Below are 24768 nucleotides of genomic sequence, written 5' to 3' on the forward strand. Positions count from 1 at the left end.
CTTTAGCAACATGGCCAAAAGCCCAGGAATCAAAAAACAGATGTGGTCTTAAAATCCAAGGCAATGAAACAATTTACCAATGCTGAGAAACCTATAGAGGTGATTTTCAAACATGACTTCTCTCATAACATATCTGTCTTCTTGTTTTGTTTTGTTTTTTTAATATTTTATTTGTTTATTCGTGAGAGACACAGAGAGAAGCAGAGACACAGGCAGGGGGAGAAGCAGGCTCCCTGCAGGGAGCCTGATGTGGGACCCGATCCCAGAACCCAGGATCATGCCCTGTGCCGAAGGCAGACGCTCGACCACTGAGCCACCCAGGTGCCCCGTATCTCTCTTCTAATGACTCTTTAAAGTCGATGCTATTCAGAACTGGGCTTCTTAGCAGAGGTGACCAATGAGCCTACTTCAGTCTGCAGACCTCCCAGAAGATCTTATTTTTAACTTCCAAAGAGTAATACACCCCCAAAGTAACAACAGTTGGTATTTCTTTAATTGACCATTTTGTTACATAATAGGAAAGACCCCAAATCACTAACAGCTCTTTTATTTATTCGACAAATATTTATCAAAAAGGCATTCCTGCCCTGTGCTAGAAACTGGGAAGACAAAGATGAAATAGGCATGCTTTCTATCCTGAAAAGAATGCAAAAAAGAAAAAATTTCCAATTTTCATAGATTTGCAGTTACCTAAAATCATCGATTTGCTTTCATGTATCTTTGTCTTGTCCATCTGCTCACCGCTAAACCCCACTTCCTAGAATATCTGGCTCCTGGGAGATACCGGGTGGATACTTGTTAAATGCGTGGGTAAATGACACACACTCTGCCAACAACTATTTTGACATTGGGCAAATCATCGTGGACCTCAGGTTTCTTGTGTGAAAAATGAGTTTAAAAGGATTAAGTTAGGTCCCAAGCGCATGCTCCACAGAATACCGGTTCTGCAAAATGCAATAGGTTTTATTAGAGCAAAAGGGAGCCTGTGGTTAACTGCGATTGAAAACCAAAAATATTATGAAGAAATTCTGACTGCAGGCTTCTCAGCACTTAGCATGCTATTACATGAAGAGACTCTCCCCAGGAAAGTCCTGTGGGAGTCCCCCACTCCAGTAAGGCTACCAAACTCTTCATTCTAAAGTCTTCAGGCAGCTCTCTGGGCCCCTAGCACCTAGCAGTTCAGCACACATGTTAAGCTCTCAATAAATATTTGTTCCACAGGCCCGGGAAAGTCTCCTAACAAAAGGATCCCTTCTCCAGGGTCTTCTTTAATATTAATTCTTTTCATTGACCTAAAATCAGCTGATTGTGGACCATCTTTCCCGTAACCTCTGCCCCTTTCTGGCTCAAGTGACTCACCCTCCCTAACCTTTGAGTTTTCTTATCTGTACAATCAGGATATTAATAGTAGTTAACTCAAAGGACTGCAGTGAGAATAAAACAACGTACATAAATCCCTCTGCATCGTACGCAGTAAACACTCAATAAACGTTAGCTGTTCTTGTTACTCTTCACAAATGCAACATACTTTGGATTCCAGTCTCAGCTTCACCACTAAGTAGACTTTGGCAAGTGGATCCCTGCCTAGCTTCATCACAGGCAGAAAGCAGCCTTTGGATTACATCAGCATTTCCCAAAATCTAATTCTTCAATGACCATTTTCCAGCCCTATTGCTTTTAACATTAAGGTAATTGCATCTTAGGGGCATGTGGGTGGCTCAGTCAGTTAGGCAGCAATTTTTGGTTTCAGCTCAGGTCATGATCTTAGGGTCCTGGGATGGAGCTCCCCCATGGGGCTCCATGCTCCGTAGAGTCTGCTTGTCCCTCTCCCTCTGCTCCTCCTCCTCTCTGTCTCTCTCTTTCTCTCTCTCTCGAATAAACAAAAAACCTTATAAAAAAGATTATTGCATCTTAGTCACATCCTATGCAAGCAAATCTGTGAAATCATAGGTTTGATGCACTTATGCCTTTTCTAATATGTATTAAAATGTATAAACAATTATTTAAATATATCTTAAAATCCAGCATTAGTACTTAACCCCTCTCCAATGTTATAGGCAGGGAAACTTAACTTAGACTCTCCAAGATCCCCCAGGCTCATGTGGTTGAGCAGCCAGCTATTGGTTTCAGCTCAGGTCATGATCTCAGGGAGGTGAGATGGAGCCTCTCCTACCATCTCTGTGTGGAGTCTACTTCAGATTCTCTCTCCCTCTCCCTCTGCCTCTCTCTCTCTTTCGCTCTCGCTCTCTCTTAAATAAATAAATAAATCTTAAAAAAAAAAAGAATCTCCAAGATCTTTCCAATAAACTATCCTGTATCTTCTCTCCTGAGAAATCACAAACTAAGTTTCCCAAAGCTAACCTGATCCCCCTAAGGAGGGATCATGGTTCAGACCATCAAAGGGGTCCTTTGTAGAAACTAGATTCAAATAATTTAACAGCTGGAATCAGAGATGACAAAGGGCATGGAGCTGACTCTGTGACTTTCCAAGGCAAGAATGGCATTTAGAATTCTCACTCAAGTTCAGATATTTCAACAATTTTTCCCTGTCAAGCAAATTAATGTGTGTACTTATTTGGAACAAAATGTTTTGCAAAAATGGACAACCACTGCAGTTCAATCCACAGAATTAAAGGACATCTCTTAGAAGGTACTACAATAGCTGAGAGGTAGGAAGACATTTTTTAAGATATATTTTGGGCAAAGACTTCTTCAAATTCTAAAGCTAAAACTCACCAAAAAGCACATAACAGGCATGATGGCACCCAGCCAAGAACAAGAGCACCTGCTCCGCCCCCTCCCCCTAGGAAAAGCACATGTTGAAGCACTGACACCTCAGATGAAATAACCCCCAGTCACCTCACCCTGCTGGCAGCGACCAATGCTGAAAATGTGTCACAGCTCACTCCAAGGCAATACCACCCTCCTTCAGATGTCAGTGAAACCAAAGCCACTATGGTGGAAAAAAAGAGAGAGAGAAAAACTGTGAAGAACACTGTAGACCAGTCATAAATAAAATGACCAAAGATTCTATTATGTACACACTTCATGGCCCGCAAACATTGGGCTCTTTCATGAGTAGAAACAAGTATAAGTGGTAGTCTAAAATGTCTTTTCTTTAATATCTTTACTTTTAACTGCAATTATTCTAAAGCCCTTTTAATAGCTGTCACTTATTCATTTCTAGGCTGTAGCAAATTACAGTTGAGGAGATGGCTGCTGACAGCTCACGTCTGCGAATGGCACGTTCTCTTATTTCTGCAAGGTCGGTGGTCCCTCCTTCACGCCACAGCTACCATGAGTATGAAAGTCCTGCCACAAGTAGCAGTGAAGACAACAGTGGGCAGGTCTGCCAATTAGGAGTCCTCCATTTCTCCAGCTGTGTCCCACAAGACCCCTGTATATTCTTTCTCCTGCTGATAAAGGGAGAAAAAAATCACTTTTTCCATACGGACTCCAAACACAGTTTATCAATAAGAAGGATTCATGTTTAGGAAGTGGTGGTGGTGGTGGTGTGTGTGTGTGTGTGTGTGTGTGTGTGTGTGTTGGAGGAGGATGGGGGCAGCAATTTCATTTGAAAGGAATTAATATATTCCAGGTATTGTTAACATCATAAACCTCATCCTCTTAGGACGTGCATGCCAGGGAAAAGAGAACTGGGTCAAAGGCACAAAGCAGTCCATAAAAAATAAAATATTTTTGAAGCTAAAATAGTACCTAATAAAAAAAATCTGAGTGATCACTTTTGGCACCTGGAAAGTGGTACAGCCTGTCCCCAAAAATTAAAATTGTATGATACAAAAATAACTCTTCAGAGGAGCTTTCAGAACTCAGGCTAATGAATCCAGTTATGTTGCTTCTTAGCGGTCTTGGCTAGATGGAACATTGGACTCTGGACAGGGACTGGGCAGGACCAGCGAACAACAGAGTACACGCTCACAGCCCTGCCACATCTGTGGCATCCAAATGACAATCAGAGACCAGAACCTTGCGATGACATTTCTTTTTATAACACTGGTTCCTCTCCAAGTCGATATGGAGCCTAAAGATCAAAACAATCGAATGGGAAGGCACACTGGAAAGACCCCTAAGGAGACATTTTCCAAGCCTTTATGTTTTCAAAAATTCAAAGACTCAACAGATGAAAGCAGAACAAACACAAATTAATTGCTGCTCACAAGATGAGCTTTTTACTTTTTAATTAACGTTCTGTCCTTAATCCAAAAGCAGAAGTAAAACATACGATGTACAGAGCTTACGCACCACTTATGGTGAAGTGTTACCTTTTCCCCCCAGGCTTGCTTTACCCTCATCCAAATGTTTAAATTTAAGATGCAGTCTTGGCAGCGTGTGTAGCTCAGTGATGCAAATAGTGTGGGACGGCGCCACCCAGAACTCTGTGAGTGGGAGGGCAACCAGGAAATCAGCTTCCCTTTTCTCAGCGTGACTGCGCTCTGTCCACGGGAGGATTTGGGACCACAGATTGTTGCTCGTCTTTTCCAATCGGGGAAGGGGAGAGGTAAAGAGAGGCGAATGCCAAGGAATATTTTGGGACTACTTATATTTGCAAAACACCTGAGTTTACACTGTCAGTTTGCAACTCGTCTTCTGGTCCTCACCCTCCCAGCAATTCCATGTCCATCCTGGGGTCTCGAGGCTACAGGAAGAAGGCAGGTAATCTCTGGAACAGGCAGGTTTTGGCGAGGAAGGCCTGGCACAGATTAAGACTGTCAATGGGCAATCCCAAATATGCTGGAGTGATTTGTTTGAAACATCCCTACGGTCTCTTCAAGGAGTGCTACAGGCTGCTCTCCACTTTTCCCACTCTCCCATCTTGCCGGCTGAGACTCCCCCTTTGGACATATTCCAGAGAGCAGGGCACAGAGGATGCAGTGACGAACGTGCTGGCATCACTACACTCAGGAGCTCCCACCCCATCAGGGGAGACAGAAACGTACACAGGCGCACGCTGCTGAGTTTTGTTTGGGTCTTTTTGGACAGAGGCATGGACTAATTCTCTATGAAGGGCCAATCAGTTAGAGGTCAAGAAGGCTTTCTGAAGGAGACATTTAAGAGGGAGTTAGGTTTTAAAGGATGAAGAATGGAGCTATGGGAAAGAAGAGCAACCAGAAGTCAACCCGGGGCCTTCCAGAAGAAGCTTTGTATGTCAGTTAGCCAGGGCAGGGAGTCTTTGTGTAAATATAAATCCCAGAGTCTGCCCAGAATCAGAATTTCTGAGGTTGAGGGCCCAGATTCTAATTGTTTTAACTGCTGAGATGATCCTGAAGCAGCTGGTCCATACTTTTTGCTTGGGATCTCTCCATCAGGTCGAGCAGCATCCTCCTTCCACATTACAGAACTAAGAGAACCGAGGCAAACGAGGGAGGCCACAGATTCTAGTCATTATGAGCCCCTGGCCTCTTGATCCTGAATTCCATGCCTGGACCACTATGTACATCTTCCGTAAAGCATGCCTTTGGCCCACGGTGACAGTGGTTGGTGCCTAAATGGGGATAGTATAGTAGTCCCATTGTGCTATGAGTGTGCCCACTGGTGCTGCGTCCTCCTCTGGAGGGAGCAAAGCCACTGCCCGTGCATCACCGTCTCCCTGGCATCAAGTGTTTGAAGAATGAGTTAACGGATGAAGTCCACAAACGGGACCCACAAACAGGACTCCCCACAGCATCAGGTAAACACTAAGAAGGTCACCTGTCCCAGACAGACCTTATTTCTCTAAAGAGAGAAAAAGAAGACCCAGCAATCAAACTCTGATACTGGAAAACACAGTGAACTTGCAACCTAAATCATAATACAGAGAATGGGAAATGTGAGATGTTTTTGTAGCCATAACCTATTCTAATAAAATGGCATTTTTTTCCTAAAGCAGTTAAAATAGAGCACGTACTTCAGAGTCTTCAGCAAACCTGGAAGCTAGCCACAAAGAGTGCATCCTCGGAGTCCATTTGCGACTCAAAATTCCACCTTCCAATCAACCGCTGGGCTTGAACACACAATTCCGGAGAAGAGGTTCAGAAAGCACATATACATATACCCTTTCACATCTATTGTACACCCGCCAGGGCCCAAGAACTCCATCCCTTGGTGACAGTTTTCATTTTGTTGTGACAACACCTGAGCACCATTTCCATTCGTACAGAAGGACACAGGAGTCATGAGAACATAACGAATTTGCCCACAGCAAGGAGGTGATGAGTAATTTCGACCTCGATCTGTGTGGCTGTGAAGCTCCTGCCTCGGTTGCTTCCCAGAGGCAGTTCGGGGAAGTGTCCAAGGAAGCAAACAGGTCAGCCCTCCAGCCGGTCAAGGGCTCCAAGCACTTTCCAGTGCCGTGTGGTTACCCCACGGATGGCAGAGTCAAAGACCAATCAGAAGAGCTGGATTCACACAGACCTCTGGTATCGGCCAGTTAGTCACAGTGTTTCTAGAAGTGAAGGCAGGAAGGGTTCTAAATTCTTACTTAATCTGCAGAGGCACAAAACCTGTAAGTCAAGTGTACACGAGTCTGACCTGAATCATAAAAACAGTCATGTCCTCTCCATCAATGCCCAGGCTTGAAGCAGTTTAGAGACCCGGGGCCCCTTAAGTCCCCTTGAGGAAGGACCCTGGTAGATGGCCAACAAGGTACACATTCTCCAAAGGGACCTCCAAGCCTTTCATTAGAGGGAACGTGCACTGGGAAAAAGGAAATAATCAGACCTTTGGGGGATTACTAGACACCGGCTCTGAACTGACACTGACGCCAGGCGACCCAGAGGGTCACCGGTGGTCCACCAGTCAGGATTGGTGCTCCCGGGATTCGGGTGATCAGTGGAGGTTTGCAGCTCAGATCCATGCCACAGTCAGCCCAGCGGGCCCCGGAGCCCACCCCGCGGTCATCCTCCAGCTCCAGAGCGGATCATCGAAATAGGCCTGCTCAGCACCTGGCAAAAGCCCCACGCTGGGGAAGCAAGCCGTCCTTTGTTTATTCTATTAGGGGGGAAAGGGGCTGTGGAGGAGCGGAGAATGCGGCTCCCAAGGCCCGGATGCGCTCTCCTTTCAGAGTGAACTCAGCACACTGAAGTTTGGGGGTTACTGCGTGTGTGCTACTTGGCTTAAAAGAGATGGGCTTGGCTCGGCCCTGGAACACCAGGATTAATCATCCCAGCAATGGGGAGCCACGACACCTCTCAAATTTCAATTGCTAGCTTGAAACCCTTGATAGCTGCTAGAAAAATAATGTGCAATTACAGCCCAGAAACATAAATTATCAGGGCCACGGTGCTCTCAGAATGCAATGAATGAAATGTGGGTAACCACATATGTGGTAGGGATCCCAGCCCCCAGTGTGTGTCACGGATGCCTGGTCACCCACAGGCAGCCGAGAGGAAGGAAGAGGAACGTTCTCTCCAGACTCAACACTGGCTGAACGGTGGACAAGGCAGAGGGACGAGACGCTCCAGGGTTTGCACCAAGAAATGTCTCGCACGTCCTGACGCAGGACAGTCTCTCCTCTCTGTGCCCCACAGGAGTTTTGGGGACTAGGGGAGAATTACAAGGACAGCGATGCAGAGGACAAGGCGCTGGTCTCCTCCTCTGGAAGGTTCCTTACATCCAGGGTAGTTTTGGGTGTGGTGCAAGGGCAGCAAGGCGTAAGCGAGGCCACCACAGGATGAGGCATGGCAAGGCCCGCGGCCGCCCGCCTCCCCCCGTGTGACGCCTGGCCTGGCCCGCGCCTCGGTCACAGTGACCTCGGCAACACCGGGTTCATGCAGTGAGAGGCTGCAGCCCGTGTGTCCTTGGGCTCCTCACTCAGGGACGAAGGAGCTATTTGAAAGGGCTCCTCCCACAGGGACTGAAGGACACAGCCAGCGCTCATCTGCTTCTTTCTGGAACGTTCGTTCACAGAGTGCCTGTTCGGGGCTCAGCGCTGGGAATATGTACCTTCAGGACCTCCCATCTGCTCAGCACAGAGAAGGACTCACTGTGTCCTAAGAGAGGATACCAGGAAAGCAAGGAAGGTTCCCAGAAGAGGTGACCACAGGGCTGTGTCTCGTAGACCAGAGGGAGATGGGGATCCAGGGCACTCTACTCTCTGTGCACCCACTGAACTGTCTAGTGCCCTTTCTGTGGCTTCTTTTCTGTTCTAAATGTGCCCTTAATATTCATTTCAACCCCAATACACCCGAGCAGGAATCCTGGCTCTTATACTCTCTTGGGGGAACAGCCAAAAACAATCCCCTCTTAGGGTAACCACCTAAGGGGTAGTGTCACCCTGGCGGGACACCTGAACACACTCAGTCTCCTGCTCTAGAGGGCTCGGTAAGCAAATCCGCGGAGGGCTTCTCATCCCCCTCCTCCTCCCCCCCCTCCTCCTCCTCCTCCTCCTCTTCATCCCCCTCCTCCTCCTCCTTCTCCGGCCAGCTTTCCCCACCACCTCCCTGCCTCACAACCTCGTTTGGGACTTACATAAAAAGATTCTGATTAAAATATGGTGACAAGATGTAAAGTAAAATATCAGAGACATTGGGGGAATAAGCCACAGATCTGAGAAAACAGCTGCATCTGGAAGGATTAGGAAATAAATTAGAAAAAAAACTCAAAGGATTTAGAATCCATTTCAGGTGCACTAGAAGAAAATCCCTCCAGTATCGGGAGAACAGGTCCACATTAAAACCCAGGCAGTAAAGAGTCTCCCTCCTCTACTGGCGGCCTCCACAGTGTTCTACCTCGAGGTTTATAGTCTTTTTTCACTCCTTGGCACTTTGGGGAATGATGCTTCTCAAAGTGGCGCCGGGACCACTGGGACCTATGCAGTTTCTAGGTGCCCAGCGATTCTTAGGCATTTTGAAGTCTGAGAACCACAGAAGCAGGTACTGTATCATTCTTAAGTAGTGGCAATATCCATGCTAAATCACTCGGTTAAACTGTTTAACATTTGAAGGAGACACTTGTGACTAAATTGATTCTTCTAGAAATTGTTAGATTCTAAAAGTAGTAAGAGTGCAGTCACATTGTGAGCAAGCTTAAATAATGTAAAATTTACACACTGAAGCCAGGGAGACCTTTGCGATGCATAAATCTGATCCTGTCACTCCCTCCGGTAAAACACTCCAGTGACATCCTACTGCTCTTCTGATAAAGCCCCAGACCCCTGATCCCGATAAGCCCTCCTCCCCGGTCTAATCTGGGCCTGGAGTGCTCCCCGCCCTGGGCACTCTGCTCTTCGGTTCCTTCAACATTTTTATGTTCTTCACATCCACTCGTCATCTCCAGGGACTCCTCTTTCTGCACTGAAGCCCATTCTCTTCCCAGCCAACTCTGACCGCATTAATCCCTTGCCATAGGCTCTTCCAGTATCAGTACCTTTCTCCCCCACCCCTTGGCACAGCTTAAATGTCATATTTCTTCGTGTGATCCTTTGATCAATGTACCTTTCCTCCACTACTGGGTATCTAAGCAGCCCAGGAAAGCAGCAATGGGTCTGCTATTTTCCGTAGGAAGGGGACTCACCAGTGTTTTTTTTTTAATGATTTTATTTATTTATTCATGAGAGACAGAGGGTGGGGGAGAGGCAGAGGCAGAGACACAGGCAGAGGGAGACCAGGCTCCATGCAGGGACTCGATCCAGGGTCTCCAACATCACGCCCTGGGTCAAAGGCAGGCGCCAAACCGCTGAGCCGCCCAGGGATCCCCCTCACCAGTGTTTATGCAACCCCTCGTACACCCCATGGTACCCGGCAGGTGCTCAATAAACACGTGTGGATGAACAAATGCATGAATAAGTATTTTGAAAGGAAGTGCAGGGCGCCTGGGTGGCTCAGTCGGTTAAGCGTCTGCCTTTGGTTCAGCTCATGATCCCAGGGCTCCTGGGATGGAGCCCACATGGGGAATCGCTGCCAGCGGGGAGTCTGCTTCTCCCTTTCCCTCTTCCCCCTCCCCTGCTTGTTCTCTCTCTCTCTCTCTCTCTCAAAATCTTTAAAAGAAAAGGAAATGCTGGGGATCCCTGGGTGGCGCAGCGGTTTGGCGCCTGCCTTTGGCCCAGGGCGCGATCCTGGAGACCCGGGATCGAATCCCACGTCAGGCTCCCGGTGCATGGAGCCTGCTTCTCCCTCTGCCTGTGTCTCTGCCTCTCTCTCTCTCTCTGTATGACTATCGTAAATAAAAAAAAAAAAAAAAGAAAAGAAAGAAAAGGAAATGCTGGAGGCAAAATCAGATCCATGGTAGCCATCAAATACACTCTGACCCCTCTCCTAAAAGTTAAGGACTCCAACGTCTCTCTGGTACCCTGAAGACTCAAGTCTTCTGGTAGCTTCCCTTCCCTCTGTCAGATACTAGATACCTTCTTTGGCACTTATCACTTCAGATGGATGAGCCCAACTCTTCGTAATGCGATTCCCGGAGTCTGAAAGAAGAGTGAAACTCAATATTAAAACTGCTATTGTGCCATTTCTCTGGGCCTTGCATTGATCTGGTTACGAACAATCACCCTAAAGCCTGTTCGTTGTCTGAAAGATATATTTTGAACTAAAAAACCTGGAGATCTGACTTCTTATATTTTTGTACCTCTTCATGTGCCTTGGCATTCTCAGCTCCAGAGGTGGATTCTCAGACTGTTTCATGGCCCTCTCAGATGCCGGAATTGTTAGGAACACATTCTGAGATTTAAAATGGCCCCAATCGAGTCAGCAATAATCACAACACAATTTCTGTGACAGCAGAATAGTGTCTCATGGGAATGTAAGCGAAGCCACCCCATCTGCCCTCTTCTTTCTGCCATCCTGCTGGCAGTCAGCCCTGGCTCAGGTAAGGAACAGTGTGCTGCCCCGACAGTAATCTCTCACTTGCTCCTGAAGCAAAGCTCTCAGGACATACTGTTCCCCCTCCTTCACCAAGTAGCACGGCCCCTCGACACAACATTCCCATGTAATAGGTTCGACTGAGGCAAAAATGATTTTGACAGATTGATGGGAGACTTGGCTGCAGGAAGAGTTAGCAATACGTGTGCTGCAGAAAGAGCATTCAGTTTGGATCTGCATGATGCTGGGCAGCCAGCCACTCCAGCAGGTAGATTTCCTCTTCTGTAAAATGGGTACAGGGTTAAGTCAATGTGTCTGAATCACCGTTAAACTGTTACAGAGTTCGGTCTGAATATAATTCTCCAATGATTTACTGTAAATCTGTATTTCACTATATAAATCTTTTTGCGGGTCTTTATTTTTATTTTTTTTAAAGATTTTATTTATTTCTTCATAAGAGACACAGAGAGAGAGGCAGAGACACGGGCAGAGGGAGAAGCAGGCTCCATGCAGGGAGCCCGACGTGGGACTCGATCCCAGGCCTCCAGGATCACACCCTGGGCTGAAGGCGGCGCTAAATCTCTGAGCCACCTGGGCTGCCCTTTTTGCGGGTCTTTAAATGTTTAGTTAACACTGGATCCTATTTAAAGTTACACACCAATCCTAATACCAATCCTGTGTCGATTGCCACACAGTCGACGATATAGCTGCTGAACAATGCATACTTATCACCTTATTTGGGGGAAGAGATAATGACTGGAAATTTATTTATTTTTATTTATTTATTTTTAAAGATTTTATTTATTTATTCATGAGAGACAGAGAGAGGCAGAGACACAGGCAGAGGGAGAAGTAGGCTCCCTGTAGGGACCCCGATGCGGAACTCCATCCCAGGACCCAGGGATCTCGCCCTGAGAAGGCAGATGCTCAACCCCTAAGCCACTCAGGTGTCCCTCTTTTTTCTTTTTTCTTTTTTAATTTATTTATTCATGAGAGACACAGAGAGAGAGGAAATTTATTTTACACTGAAAAAAGTGTGCAATTTGTCAGGTACCAAACAAGATTTACATATAGTGATTAGATGAGTGACTTTTCATTCCTAGAGTAATAGGGGGATTGCTACACTCTCAAAGCGAAAGTTTAGAGAAATAGTTTCCATTTGGCACAGTTCTTTCTCTTGCACACCCATACTTCAGGGCAGTTTAATGTCTGCATTGAGGTCTATCTTTTTTTTTTTCTCTCATCCACTTCACGAAAGCCATTATCAAGTGACAGGTACATGAGCTACTGGGGAATGAACTGGCAAGTCTGTAAGCTAGGTGTTGCCTTCCTGAAGGCACATAAAGCAGAAAAGTCACCCCAACAAACTGGCAATAGCCAGAAAGAATAAACAGGAATGGAAACAGGTGGCTTCTACTTAGGTGGCCATAAAATGAATTGTCCAACCTGAGACACTTTTGAAAGGGAAAGTTGGTACGCTCCATCATGCCGGGCCAACAGAGCTATACTGGGTTTCATATTCAGGACTGTAGTCACCCTACTTTTATTTTTCTGTTTTATCCTCAGAGTATTTTCTAATCCGGTTGATAGGCTCAGATCAAAGAAGAAAGATCAACACTTTACTTCCACCCACCTGCCAATGAACATTAACAGTCCCCCACTTACTGGAATGTTCCAAATGATTCAAAAAGGGATGTTTACCAAGTGTTATTGGAAGGAGTGAACTTCCTTAGTAGGCAACACAATCAGATGAAACCCAGTTCAACTGAACTAAATTCCTGCCAATTGTTCCTCCACCGGTACTCCACTGACTGGGGGTTTCTCACTGGGCTTCCGTCAACACTGGGCAAGTGCAAACAACCCCCCACAAAGAAGGCTTCAAGGAATGGGAAAGAGCCACAATTAGCAACCTCCATTCTCTCTACACAAGGCAACATAATAATAAAATAAAACAACAAAACCCAAGGTTAGTTCCAAGTGAACGAGAGACTATTTGGGACGAGAGACGGAGGTCTATTTGGGATGGAGGTCTATTTACGACAGCTTGTCTTTAGGACCTCAGGTTGCTAACAGGATTCGTTACGTCAATTCTCTTAATTCACAATCGATCATAATTTTCCCTGACCTGTATTTCAGCAGTCTAGGTCTCTGTATGCTTGAGGAAAAGTTACATAAATCAAATGAACTTTCCAGCAAAAATCTTAGGAGGAATTTCCTGGGCTACAACTCATAGAGAAGATGAAATAATAAACGCATGTCTTTAAAAGATTTTAGCAAGATATTTGAATTAAAAAAACCTGAATAGGAACTATTGAATTAGTAATAATAACCTCAATAACAACAGCAAATCCAATCCACTCCTTTTGGGGTACCCTACTTTACAATCATTTATTCCATTTAATGACCTCAGCAGCTCCAAGAGGTAGGGACTTAGATTGTCTCTACTTGAGTGATAAGAAAACTGAGGCTGAGAATGAATGATAATTAACTTATACCAAATGGATCAGCAGGTAGAGTCAAAAAGATACTTGAACCCTCCTACCTGACAAGTATTTATTTAGCTTTAAACCTTAAAGACTCCTGCTTTTCCCTTCTTTCCAAATCCAATCAGCTACCAAATCTTTTTTTTTTTTTTTATCATCAATGTCAACATCCTTTCTCTTGTGTCCAGCCAGGGGGTCTCCAAAAGTGGACTCCTTAAAGGAAGAGGATGGTCCACTACTCAGACTAGAAGGTGGGGGCAAAGAGGCCTCTTTTCAAGTGGCATTTCCACAGCAAGCACGTGGCTTTATTTATTTATTCATTTGACCAAGACTGTGTGTTTCTTAGGGTAGGCCCAGAAGGAAGCAGCTGACAGCTTCCATCTCTCCTTGGCACCTCCTTCCTGCCGTACCTTCTAATCTACCTTCCCTGTTGCCTTGGGAGTTAAACTTCTCAATGACTTCCAATTGTGTCTTTTCCTTCCCTAAGATCCTTTGGTTTTCCTTTCCACTCAGTCCAAATGCCCAGGTCCCAGGAGAGTTGACACGAGGCCTCTTCCAGACTATCTCCTGACTACTCTGATTGCTATATTCCTTGGATACGTCATGTGCTTTAATACTCAGCTTTCCAGATCTTTCTCAATGTCACTTCATTGTTGAACTCTTTCCTCTGTGATCTGCAAACACTCTACATACACAGACATTTATCACACTCCATTATGACTATCAGTGGGTCTGTCTCCCAGACAGCACCCCTTCCCATACTGCTCATATGAAGTGGATCTTATAACGTCCAGGAAGTGCCTTGACTACAGAACATAAAATGCAATCAAAATGGTGGTTGAATAAATGAGTGAATGAGTGAATTATGTATTATGATGGGGGCTGTAAGTCAAGCAACATTTCAATTTGAAAATACTTACATGCATTTTAAGTGTAAGCCACACGTTTATTTTTAAAAATATACTACAATTAATAAATACATGTTTAATTGTGCTTCTCTCATAGAAACCCAGGCAAGGGGGATCCTTGGGTGGCTCAGCCGTTTAGCGCCTGCCTTTGGCCCAGGGCATGATGCTGGAGTTCCTGGATCAAGTCCCACATCGGGCTCCCTGCATGGAGCCTGCTTCTCCCTCTGCCAGTGTCTCTGCCTCTCTCTCTCTTTGTGTGTCTCTCATGAATAAATAAATAAATAAATACTTAAAAAAAAGAAACCCAGGCAAATGTTACCTAAAACTCTTGACTGAAGAATGGACACTTATTGAGAAAATAGTTCTAATGAGTTGAAGTCCTTTCTGGCAGTGGAGTTAAGGCTAAAGATGATGGAAACATATTCATTCCTAGATAAAGATTTTGATTTAATGAGATTTGTACTGACTTGCTATAAATGTGACAAGCACTGGAGAAAATATGATTTAGGAGCTGATATAATAAGTCTCTTTGCTTCCAAAGATCTTGCATTCTTAGGAGAGCAGCATGGATATTTGTGTGTGTGTATCTTTCTCACACATACATACACACAAGCTTATTAGTAAGTGGATGAAAGAATCAGTCCCCTTCCCCCCAAATCTAAATTGTTGAGTACTCAGTCACTTCCCACAGAATGGCCCAGTGTTGGAATAACTAGGGCACAAAGTCCACTATAAAAATGCCATGAAAATGGGGAGGCGGGGCAAGGGGTAAAGGTGGTCAGGAGTCAAGAAAAAAAAAAACAGCCTTACTGAGAGTTATTGGAATTCACTCTTCACTCGGCCAAAAATACGCAATCTAACCAAAGTCCTTCCACTAGCTCTACCTCCCAAGCCACATGCCTCTTTAGGGCCATGGGCAAAGCCAGCTGTGGCTCTGCATTTGGATTAAAGAGCCTGAAAACAGAAAAAAAAATTATTTTGAAATGCATTACGCTTCAAAATTAAGGGTAATTGTGTGTAGCAGCCTGGAAAATATAGCTCATCCAGTACTGCTCAGCCACAGAACCCCACAGCACAAAATGCTGGCTCTCTAAATGCAATTTCAAACTTAAAAAAAAAAAAGAGAGAGAGACACACACACACACACACAGAGGCACAAAGGGCGGAAGGAAGGGTGGAGAGCTGCTATAGGGCTGTGACTTAGAAGAAGGCTGCTGCCTTGGGGAGACACAGCCCATATACAAGCCGGCAGTATTTCTAGATCACTTAAGCCACTAGATGCTGCTCTGCACGATTACTGCAGCCAAACATCGAAGGTAAATAAAAGGTTGACAGATAATTACATAAGGAAATAAATGTGGCAAGATTAGGACCGACATCCAATGGATAGAGCAGGAAAGGACTTCACATATAGACACACCTTAAAGCTTTTCCCCCCCGACCGGGACGATGTCCTGGTCACACTAATGGACTATCTATTACTAGCCAACTAGCCAAGGTACATTCTACAAGCAAATAAATGTAGGAGGGATTTCACCCGTAACTCATTCCCACAGACACTTCCTTAATCTTGTGACAGAGGCCTTGGAATGAGCTTCTTTAACCACCTTCCTGATTTCATTTATCATATTCCCATCAGGTAGAAGTTACAGTTAGCGCGGCAACCAGAGGCCAGGTGATCCTAGACCTTGTGCGGGAACTGAAATATGAAATCACTAGCCATGGGTTTCTCCAGCCATAGCATACCAGGGAGAAACACACGTGAAGTTCAAACGAAGCTGAGCTGGGGTTAGGAAGGTAATTATAAATACAGGAGGGAAGGAAGCTTCAGAGGAAATGCGAGGATCTAGAGGAAATTAAAGAACATACAACAGGGTGAGGCCACCAACATGTGAACACACCACGTCAGGGTCTAAGGAGTAAGCAGTAAAGAGAAAAATGGGGCACTTATAACTGCTGTCAAAAGCCTAGCCTGTCTGACGGCACATAATTAGTCTAACTTATGCAAGAAGCAAAACGATGGCTCTCAGTTGGGGTTGAGAGGTTGCCCCTGAGCAGGCAACTGGCAATATCTGGAGGCATTTTTGGTTATCACGACTGGGGGTTGCTACTGGCATCTAGAGGGTGGAGGTCAAAAAAGCTAGTATTTCCAACGATGCCTGGGACAGGCCCTCAACAAAGAATTATCCAGCCCCATACATCAAGAGTACTGAAGTTGAATCTGCCTGAAATAAAGGGTCAGCATAAAAGGGGCAATAATAGCCTGCAAACAGCCTCAGCATCACCCAAGGGAGAAACCTTCCTGGTGAAAGACTCCAGTCTCTTCCAGTCTCTGGTTCCCTTAGTTGGTATTCATCTACAGGGCCAGGGAAACAGTAAAAGTTAAGACTCTGTTAAGTGTATTCCCTATCCCCACTTGGTCCCTTCCTACCACCAACTGGTTCCATGCTTTTGCTTTCACCATGACTCATCCACAGAGGGGAGAAAAAAAAAGCGTTTGCTAAAGAATATGTGTCTATTCTCCTTGGCAAACACTGTTCTCATTTTTGATTAATGAATTCCATTCTGGCTTCTGTGCCTCAATATCGTGAGCTTAGGTGATGGGCACGCTGTCCCCAAGAAAAGGATCCACTAACTCTCAAGGCTAAGAAGTTTAGCTTTGGAATGAGAAATCCAAAGAGAGGCACCAACTCGGCAAAACTCGGCCTCAGTGGCGGAAGACGCGTCCCTGGGAGCCATGGCAACCCAGAGCATCTCCACTGGAACCCAGGGCATCTCTACAAGCATGTGGGAGTGAAGGCTCCCTAGATGCACTGCAGCAGAGCTCAACCTGGGGGGGCCCGGCCGGGCTAGTGGAGGAGAATCAAAAGGGTAGAAAAGAGCCAGTACAGGCATCATGGTGCATGGGAAAGGAGGAGCAGGGGAAAAGGAGTTGGAAAAGCTGGGTGTAGGCTCAGATCTCCTCTCCAAATATCCCTGTGACATTTCATTCTCCCCAGGCCACACCTATGACATGGGGATAATACTACTATACTGCTTGTTCTCCACCACTTCCAAAGCAGTATTCCAGGAAGAAGGGTGTCAGCTGTCGAGGCAGGAAGGGAAATATCACATGGATCCTGTGACTCGGAGATCTCTGGGGCAATGCTCCGTCAGGGCTGACCTAATCATGGTGCCCTCACACCGCTGTTCTTTGTCCAACAAGTACAACCCACCAGGCACACAGCAGCCCTGGAGTCCAGCAAGTAGTAAACGTTTTCTAACTGAGGAAAGTTCTGTTCCCTGAATTAACTGTTAGAACTAAAATAGCCAAAACTGTAGCCTCAATTCCTAAAACTGAGGTTCCAATAATAATCTTGCTCGGATTCTGGAAATCGGTGTTTGTGGGGGCCTAGAACACTGAGAATCGTCATCTCCTTCTATTTATACATGTGACTAATCTCTCCACTGAGCACTACGCCAGGTTGTTGCTGGGCTTAATTCTGTTTGATGAGCTAGCATTCCTTCTCCCACACAGATTCCTGCTGGATACGCTTCACTGTTACTCCACCTTAGGCCAGAGACAAAACTCTGCTCCAACTGTACCTGCACTTATCCTGGGCAAGCGTGGAAACCACAGTTAACTTAATCCTGGATCCTAACAGTGTCCTTCAGGCTTCGGTGCTGGCTAATGCAAATAAGTTCTAATGGTTAACACTTAGACAACCCAAATCATGGGGGCGGGGGTGGGAGATTGCAAACTGCAACCCATTGTGCATGATGCATGCAGGGGTGACTTTGCTATACCTAAGAACGTGGTGCTAGGGCGAGTCAAAGGTTTTCAAGGGAGCCACCCTGCCGCCGAGATGGTTGGTCTTCAAAATCCTTGTTTCGGGTAGAGCTAGTCTCATCCTTCCTCTTCTTTGGTTGGCCAGTCCCAAGGCCAAGTCACCTGAACTGTTTTATCTGGTTTTGTATCACGGTAGTGTGCCGCCACCAGAAAAGACTACGGTCTTTGCAAAAAAATCTGAAAGTAATTAAAATAGGTCTATGGGGAATACTGGGTGTAAAATATGGAAGGAAAAGTTGAGCAGAGTCAAGTTCCAAAGACCTGAAAAGCTTAAAGGCCTCCAAAGCTCTGAAGTAAAACTTGGACAGTCACTTTCCTCGCAGTAAGATTAAAAAGGCTATTTGGGATGAATCCACTGCCATCTCCCTCAGTGACAGACATACCACCTGGATTTCCAATTTTGCCACCATGGAGGACTCATGACCCACTGCACCATCAAGTTCTTTCAACAGCAGTACTTTTTAAGATTTTATTTACTTATTTGACACACACAGAGAGAGAGAGAGAGAGAGAGAGAGAGGGAGCAGGAGCAGGGGGAGCTTCAGGCAGAGGGGAGGGAGAAGCAGGCTCCCCGCTGAGCAGGGAGCCCCATGGGGGCTGGATCTCAGGACCCCCGAATCAGGACCTGAGCCGAAGGCAGACGCTTAGCCACCTGAGCTACCAAGGTGCCCCCAAAGCAGCTTTATAAAAGTTCAGTCCGGGATGCCTGAGTGGCTCAGCGGTTGTCTGTCTTTGGCTCAGGTCATGATCCTGGAGTCCCGGGATCGAGTCCCACATCGGGCTCCCTGCATGGAGCCTGCTTCTCCCTCTACCTGTGTCTCTGCCTCTCTCTCTCTCTCTCTCTCTCTCTCTCTCTCTCTGTGTGTGTCTCTCATGAATAAATAAAATCTTTAAAAAAAATAAAAATAAAAAAAATAAAAGTTCAGTCCATGGCTGACGCTTTTACTGCATCTGATTGAACATTTGTAAATGGCAGCTCTTGCAGGAGATTAAACCAATAGCACTTTGTAAGGGGTGGGAGCAGCTAAATATTAAAGTATGGCCTTATGAACCACTTTCATCAGAATCCCTGGCAAACTGGTTGAAAATGTAGATTCCTAGGGCCTCCAAAATTATTAAAACAGACTTTTTTTTTTACCGCCTTAAGCAATACACTTGACATTAAGAGTCAGCATCTGTTTTGTACAACGCCCTATTTTTCCATTGTACTTGCTGGTGTGGACCTGATCAATTGACACTATGATCTACTCCTGGATTGCAAGCCTAAACTTCAAAAACACTAGACTAGTTGACAAGAAGGAAGCAGAACTTGAGTTGTATAATTAGAGGAAACACTTGAGGCTTTGTGATGCAGAGAGAGTTTAGTAATTCCCCACCTTTTTCCCAATCATTCATTCAGACAGAATGAATGTCTGAAACACGAAAGGACCCACTTGGATGGTTTCAGGCATGAAAAAGTGGTTGCAGGCTGCAGTTACAAAACCTTAAGGGTACTGGCTGTCTTAGATCAGGGCAGGAAATGTCCTCCATAGGAATGAATAGCTCTAAACCCTCAGTGTTAAGATGACAAGGTAAGCAAAGTGTGCACTCCCCAGAGCCCCTTGGCACGCCCGCAGCCACATCCTCTCCGCAAGGACTTCAAAGCGCTCCCTTCCTCCGCCCCTCCCCACCAGTTCACACCAAACCCCCAAAGGGGGTAAGTTACTTTAAAACACTTAAGTATTGTCCTATCTCAATACCATAATTTAATAAGTGCTTATGATTTAGAAACACTGTAGAGGCCCCTCATCCGTTTTCTCTTTTATTTTTCTTCTCCTAGACACGTCTCATTTATCTTCTCCCCTGCGTCTGCCACCCGGCCTCCCTATGCTTCCTCCCTTACCTCTCCTCCTCTGCCTCCACCTCCATCTTCTGGGGGAGCAGAGTGGGATACAGGGGCTATCTCTGACCTCACCCCACTCACGGTAATGCCCTGCTTTCTAGGGGAGTATTGCCCTGGCCAAAGCAACACATGCTGTGAGAAGACTTTCTCCAGGGGCGCCTGGGGGGCTCAGTCTTACGTTAAGCATCTGCCTTTGGCTCAGGTCATGATCCCTGAGATCAAGTCCAGGAACTCCCTGCTCAGTGGGGGAGTCTGCTTCTCCCTTTCCCTCTCCCCCTCCTCACTGCTCATATTCTCCCTCTCTCTCTCACTTATTCTCTCTCTAGTAAATAAATAAAATCTTTAAAGGAAAGCCTGGGTGGCTTAGTGGTTGAGCATCTGCCTTCGGCTCAGGGTGGGATCCCAAGGTCCCGGGATCCAGTCCCACATCAGGCTCCTCGCAGGGAGCCTGCTTCCCCCCCTGTCTATGTCTCTGCCTCTCTGTGTCTCTCATGAATAAATAGATAAAAATCTTTAAAAACAATAATAAAAGAAAAGACTTTCTCCAAGGAGTATGACAAAACAAACACCGGATCTGAAGTGGTTATGCATTATCAATAAACTGTACTGTTTTCCACTCTCCCAAGGAACCATCTCTCTGTTTCTTTCTTCGGGCTGAAACTCTGAGTTGGCTCAAGGCGGAAAGGGGTCTGCAAGAAGAGCCGCTGGGCATGGTGCAAAGGACAGAGGAAACAATCCAAAAGCCTGTTACCTGGATTCGCTTGCCACTGACACTGCAATATTTTCCCGGTATATTTCCCGTAACAGTCATCACTTAGTCCATCAGCACATATTTTTTGAGCACCTATTGTGCTGGCAATCGGTCTAGGTTCTGAATCTATACAGAAGAGACAAAGTCCCTGCACTCATGGAACTTTCATTCTAATGGGAGGAACAGATACAATCAAATAAACAAATGAATATATAATGCCAGGGGGTGAAAAGTGCTCAGCAGGAAAACTGAGTAGCTTAAGTGGACCAGAGGGGGGGCTGGTTGCTATTTCACAGGAGATAATCAGGAAAGGCCGCCTGTGGGACACCTGGGTGATTCAGTCAATTAAGCATCTGCCTTCAGCACTGGTCATGATCCCAGGGTCCTGGGATAGAGCCCTTAATCAGGCTCCCCGCTCAGCAGGGAACCTGCTTCTCCTTCTGCCCTTTCTCCTGCTCATGCTTTTTCTCTGGTTCTCTGTCAAATAAATAAAATCTTTAAATTAATTAATTAATTAATTAATTAATTAATTAATTAATTAATAAGGAAAGCCTGCCTGTAAGCTGACAATTTGGCAGAGAGACCTGAAGTGAGCAAGGGAGTGAGCTATCTGGACATGCCGGGAAACATTCTTTGTGCAAAAGGAGTAACACATTCAAAGGCCCTGGGGAGAGAACTTGGTGAAGAAGAATGTAAGGTGGTCAGAATGGCTGCAGTTAAAAGCAGGAGGGACACCTGGGCAGCCCAGTCTGTTACGTGGTTAAGTGGCTGACTTGGTTTTGGCTCAGGTCATGATCTCAGGGTTGTGGGATGGATGGAGCCCCACCTCAGCAGGGAGTCTGCTTGAGATTCTCTCTCTCTCTCTCTCTCTCTCTCTACCTCCTGCACTCTCTCTCTCTCTTTCTAAAATAAATAAATATTTTATTTAAAAACAGCAGGAAGATAAGACACGGGGGAGGGGAAGTAGAGATAGGACCATTCATGGCACCACCCATCCTGTAGTCCAGTGCCTGCACCTAAATTCCACAAGACTCAGGCCTGGGCCTGCTTCACCAACGGCCCCTTCCCTGATATCCACCAAGCTGTTCCCCCAGTTCCCTTCCCTCCTGACCCCATCCCCCTGCAGACTTCCAATGACTTCCTGGTCATTCCCTCACAGTTTCCCCATTAGACAACCAGTCCATCTAATTAAAAAAAAAATCTGAGTAATAGATGCAGTAGGAAAAAAGGCAACATTCAACCACAGCCCTCCAGAGAGAGGAAATGTACCCTAGTCCGGAGCAGGGGTTCAGAAAGGCAACCGTAAAAAATAAAAGTCCGCCACATGACAGCAGAGCATCCGGGCTTGGAGGTTCTGTAAACTGAGGGACAATAATCCTTGAAATAACCTTGGGAAGTAGGTATGGAGGGGAGACAGGAAAAGCATGACCAGAAGAGGCCCTTACTAAGAGCTGCTGCCTGGCCTTTTTTTTTTTTTTTTCCTTAAGATTTTATTTATTTATTCATGAGAGACACACACAGAGAGGCAGAGACTCAGGCAGAGGGAGAAGAAAGCTCCCTGCAGGGAGCCTGATGCAGGTCACTCCCTGAGCCAAAGGCAGATGCTCAACTGCAGAGCCCCCCAGGCATCTCTTATAGAGATTTTCCTCTTATTTTTGTGTTATTGTTTCCTTTCTTTAAAAAAAAATTTTTTTTTTTTAAATTGGAGTTCAATTTGCCAACATACAGCATGACACCCAGTGCTCATCCCGCCAAGTGCTGGGCACGGAGGGTGGGGGGGGGGGCACTTGGCGGGATGCGCTGCCGGCTTTTTGATCTAAAAGTGAACCTGAGTAGGGTTAGGTCCCTCCTGGGGTTCTCAAAGTTACCCCTCAGAGAGTCAATGCCTAAATACACATCAATTACTTTTATTTCAGAAACAAAAGAAAAAAAAAACAACACGCCAGCAACACTCCTGAAGTCTTCCAGGGCCCCACGGACCCCCCAGCCCCCCCAAGTCAGGGGCAGCGCGAAGCCAGGACCTGCAGCCTCGGCCTCCCGGGGCGCGAACCCTGGTCTTGGCGCCTCTGGAAACCTTGGATGCGGCGGGCCGGGGCGCACCCTCCTGGGGCCGGAAGCCGGGAGCCGGGAGCCGGGAGCTGTCCAGGGGCCCCGGCCGGGCCCCGCGCGCCCGCCCGCCGCACCGCCAGCGACCCCCGCCCGCCGCCGCCGACTTGAAGCGGCCGCAGGCGGGAGGCGGCACCGGGGGCCACCCGGCGGGCAGCCCCGCGCCCCGAGCCCGCTGAGCCCCCCGAGCCCCCCGCGCCCCGCCGCGCCCCGCCTGCGCCCACGGGCTCCCACGCTCCCCGCCCTCGCGCGCGCCCGCCACACGCTCGGGCTCCCCGGCCCCGGCCCCGGCCCCCCGCGCGCCCCGGGCCGCCGCCGTGCGCACCTCCCTCCCTCGGAGCCACCCGCCACCTGGCCGGGCCCCGCGCCCCGCGCCCCGCGCCCGCTGCCCCCACCGTGCAGGGCCGCCCGCTGCGCCCCCTTCCGAGCCGGGATCGCCCTTCGGGGCCCCCTCCCCCGCCGTCCTCGCGGTCCCAGCGGCGTCCCCAGGAGTGTCCCCAGGCGGCGGGGACTTGCCGCCTCCCCCGAGGGTCCCGGGCGCCCCAAGCGCGCGCCCCTGCCCGCGGGGGCCTCCCGCCCCGTCCCCATCGCTGTCCCCTGCCCGGGGCGCGCTGGCCGAGGGCTTCCCTCCCACCCGCGGGTGCGGGAGAAGAAGCCGGGGTGCGAGCCGCCGGCCCCCCTCCCCGGCGCTGCCTGCCGGGCGCCCAGTGCCCCGAGCCCCACACGCCGCGTCCCCGGCCCCCAGCAGCCGGCGGGGGCCCTGCGCGGTGCCCGGCGCCCCCTCCCCGGCGCGCCCTCCCCGGCGCGCCCTCCCCGGCCCCGGCCCCGGCCCCGGCCCCGGCCCCGGCCCGGCCCCGGCTCGGGCTCCGCTCCGGCTCCCGCTCCGGCTCCGGCTCCGGCTCCCGCAGCGGCCGCGGGGCGCTGCCCAGACTTCCCCAAGTGCGGAGCGCCCCGAGCGCACGCAGCCGCCCCCGGCTCCAGCCGCGGCGCCCCGGGGGCGCGGGGGCGCGGGGGCGCGGGGCGCGGGCAAAAGTGTCTCCGCGGCGCCCCGGGCGCCCCCCGGCCCCGGGGCAGGGCGCCCCCTCCCGAGCCCCCCGCCGAGCCCCGGCCCCCGCCCGGGCCGCGCTGAGGTCAGCGAGCCGGGGCGCGGCGCCAGCGCAGGAAACTTTACGAACCTGCCCGGGGTCGCAGGACGGCGGCGGCGGCGGCCGTGGAGGGGGGCCCGAGGCGGGGTCCGGCGGCTCGGGGCCGCGGCGGGGGGGGGGGGCGGCTCTGCCTCTACCCCGTGCCCATCCCCGGCCGCGCACACGCACTCACCCTGGGGCCCCGCCGGCCGCCGCGCCGCCGGCCGCCGCTGCTCTCACTTCCTCTTCCTCCCTCCTGCTGGCCGGAGACACATCGTGCATCTGCAGGCATCCCGCGGGCGGCCGCCGAGTCCCCTCCCGGGCGGGCGGCCCTGCCGAGGGGCCGCCGCCGCCCCCGGCACCTGCGCGGGACTCGCGGGGTTGGCGCCGTCCCCGCCCGCGCGCCCCGGGAGCTGCCGCCGCGCTCGGCCCTGCGGGGCGGGGGGCTGCGGCGGGGCGGGGGTGCGGGCCCGCCCCCCACTTTCCGAAGTCCCCCTACTTAAAAACAAGGAAGATGTCAAACACCGCGCACGCCTCAGACCCGCTATGAATGATGTGTGTGCAGAGCAGGACTTCTCGCAGGAGCTCAGGCGCGGCGCTTTGCAGGCGCTGATGAACTCCGGCGCCGTCATAGCGCCACCTCCGGGAGGCCGAGGGCGCGTGGCGTCTTTTTATATGTTTTCATCTTTGGCGAGTGGCGTGCGATTTCGGTGGGTTGTCTCAAAGCGACTTTTAAAGGCGTTTGGGCTTACCCCGGAGCGGCCCGGCGAAGGTGACCCAACCTGTGCTGCTGTCTGTGGGCGCCCCGAGGCATGTGCGCCCTGCAGCTCTCGTCAGTTACACCAGGGACTCCCTAACTTGGCGTGACTTTTCACGAAGCGAGACGTTC

The 24768-nt window shown here is 48.8% G+C and overlaps 1 protein-coding gene across 3 annotated transcripts in view; it reads right to left on the minus strand.

Moving 5' to 3' along the window:
* The window catches only part of ELMO1 (engulfment and cell motility 1), a 523965-nt gene extending 499713 nt beyond the window's left edge, over nucleotides 1–24252 (minus strand). Inside the window, exon 1 of one of the 3 annotated variants that reach the window (XM_055314755.1) lies at nucleotides 24073–24252. The gene's annotated coding sequence lies outside the window, so the exon portion shown is untranslated. Of the gene's footprint in view, nucleotides 1–10339; nucleotides 10396–23930; nucleotides 24010–24072 lie in introns of those variants that run through there. The other 2 variants (XM_055314756.1, XM_055314757.1) reach the window with 2 other exon arrangements.
* Between the last annotated feature and the right edge of the window lie 516 nt (nucleotides 24253–24768).

Source organism: Nyctereutes procyonoides, unplaced genomic scaffold (assembly GCF_905146905.1).
Source record: "Nyctereutes procyonoides isolate TBG_1078 unplaced genomic scaffold, NYPRO_anot_genome, whole genome shotgun sequence".
In the NCBI taxonomy this organism is placed as follows: domain Eukaryota; kingdom Metazoa; phylum Chordata; class Mammalia; order Carnivora; family Canidae; genus Nyctereutes; species Nyctereutes procyonoides.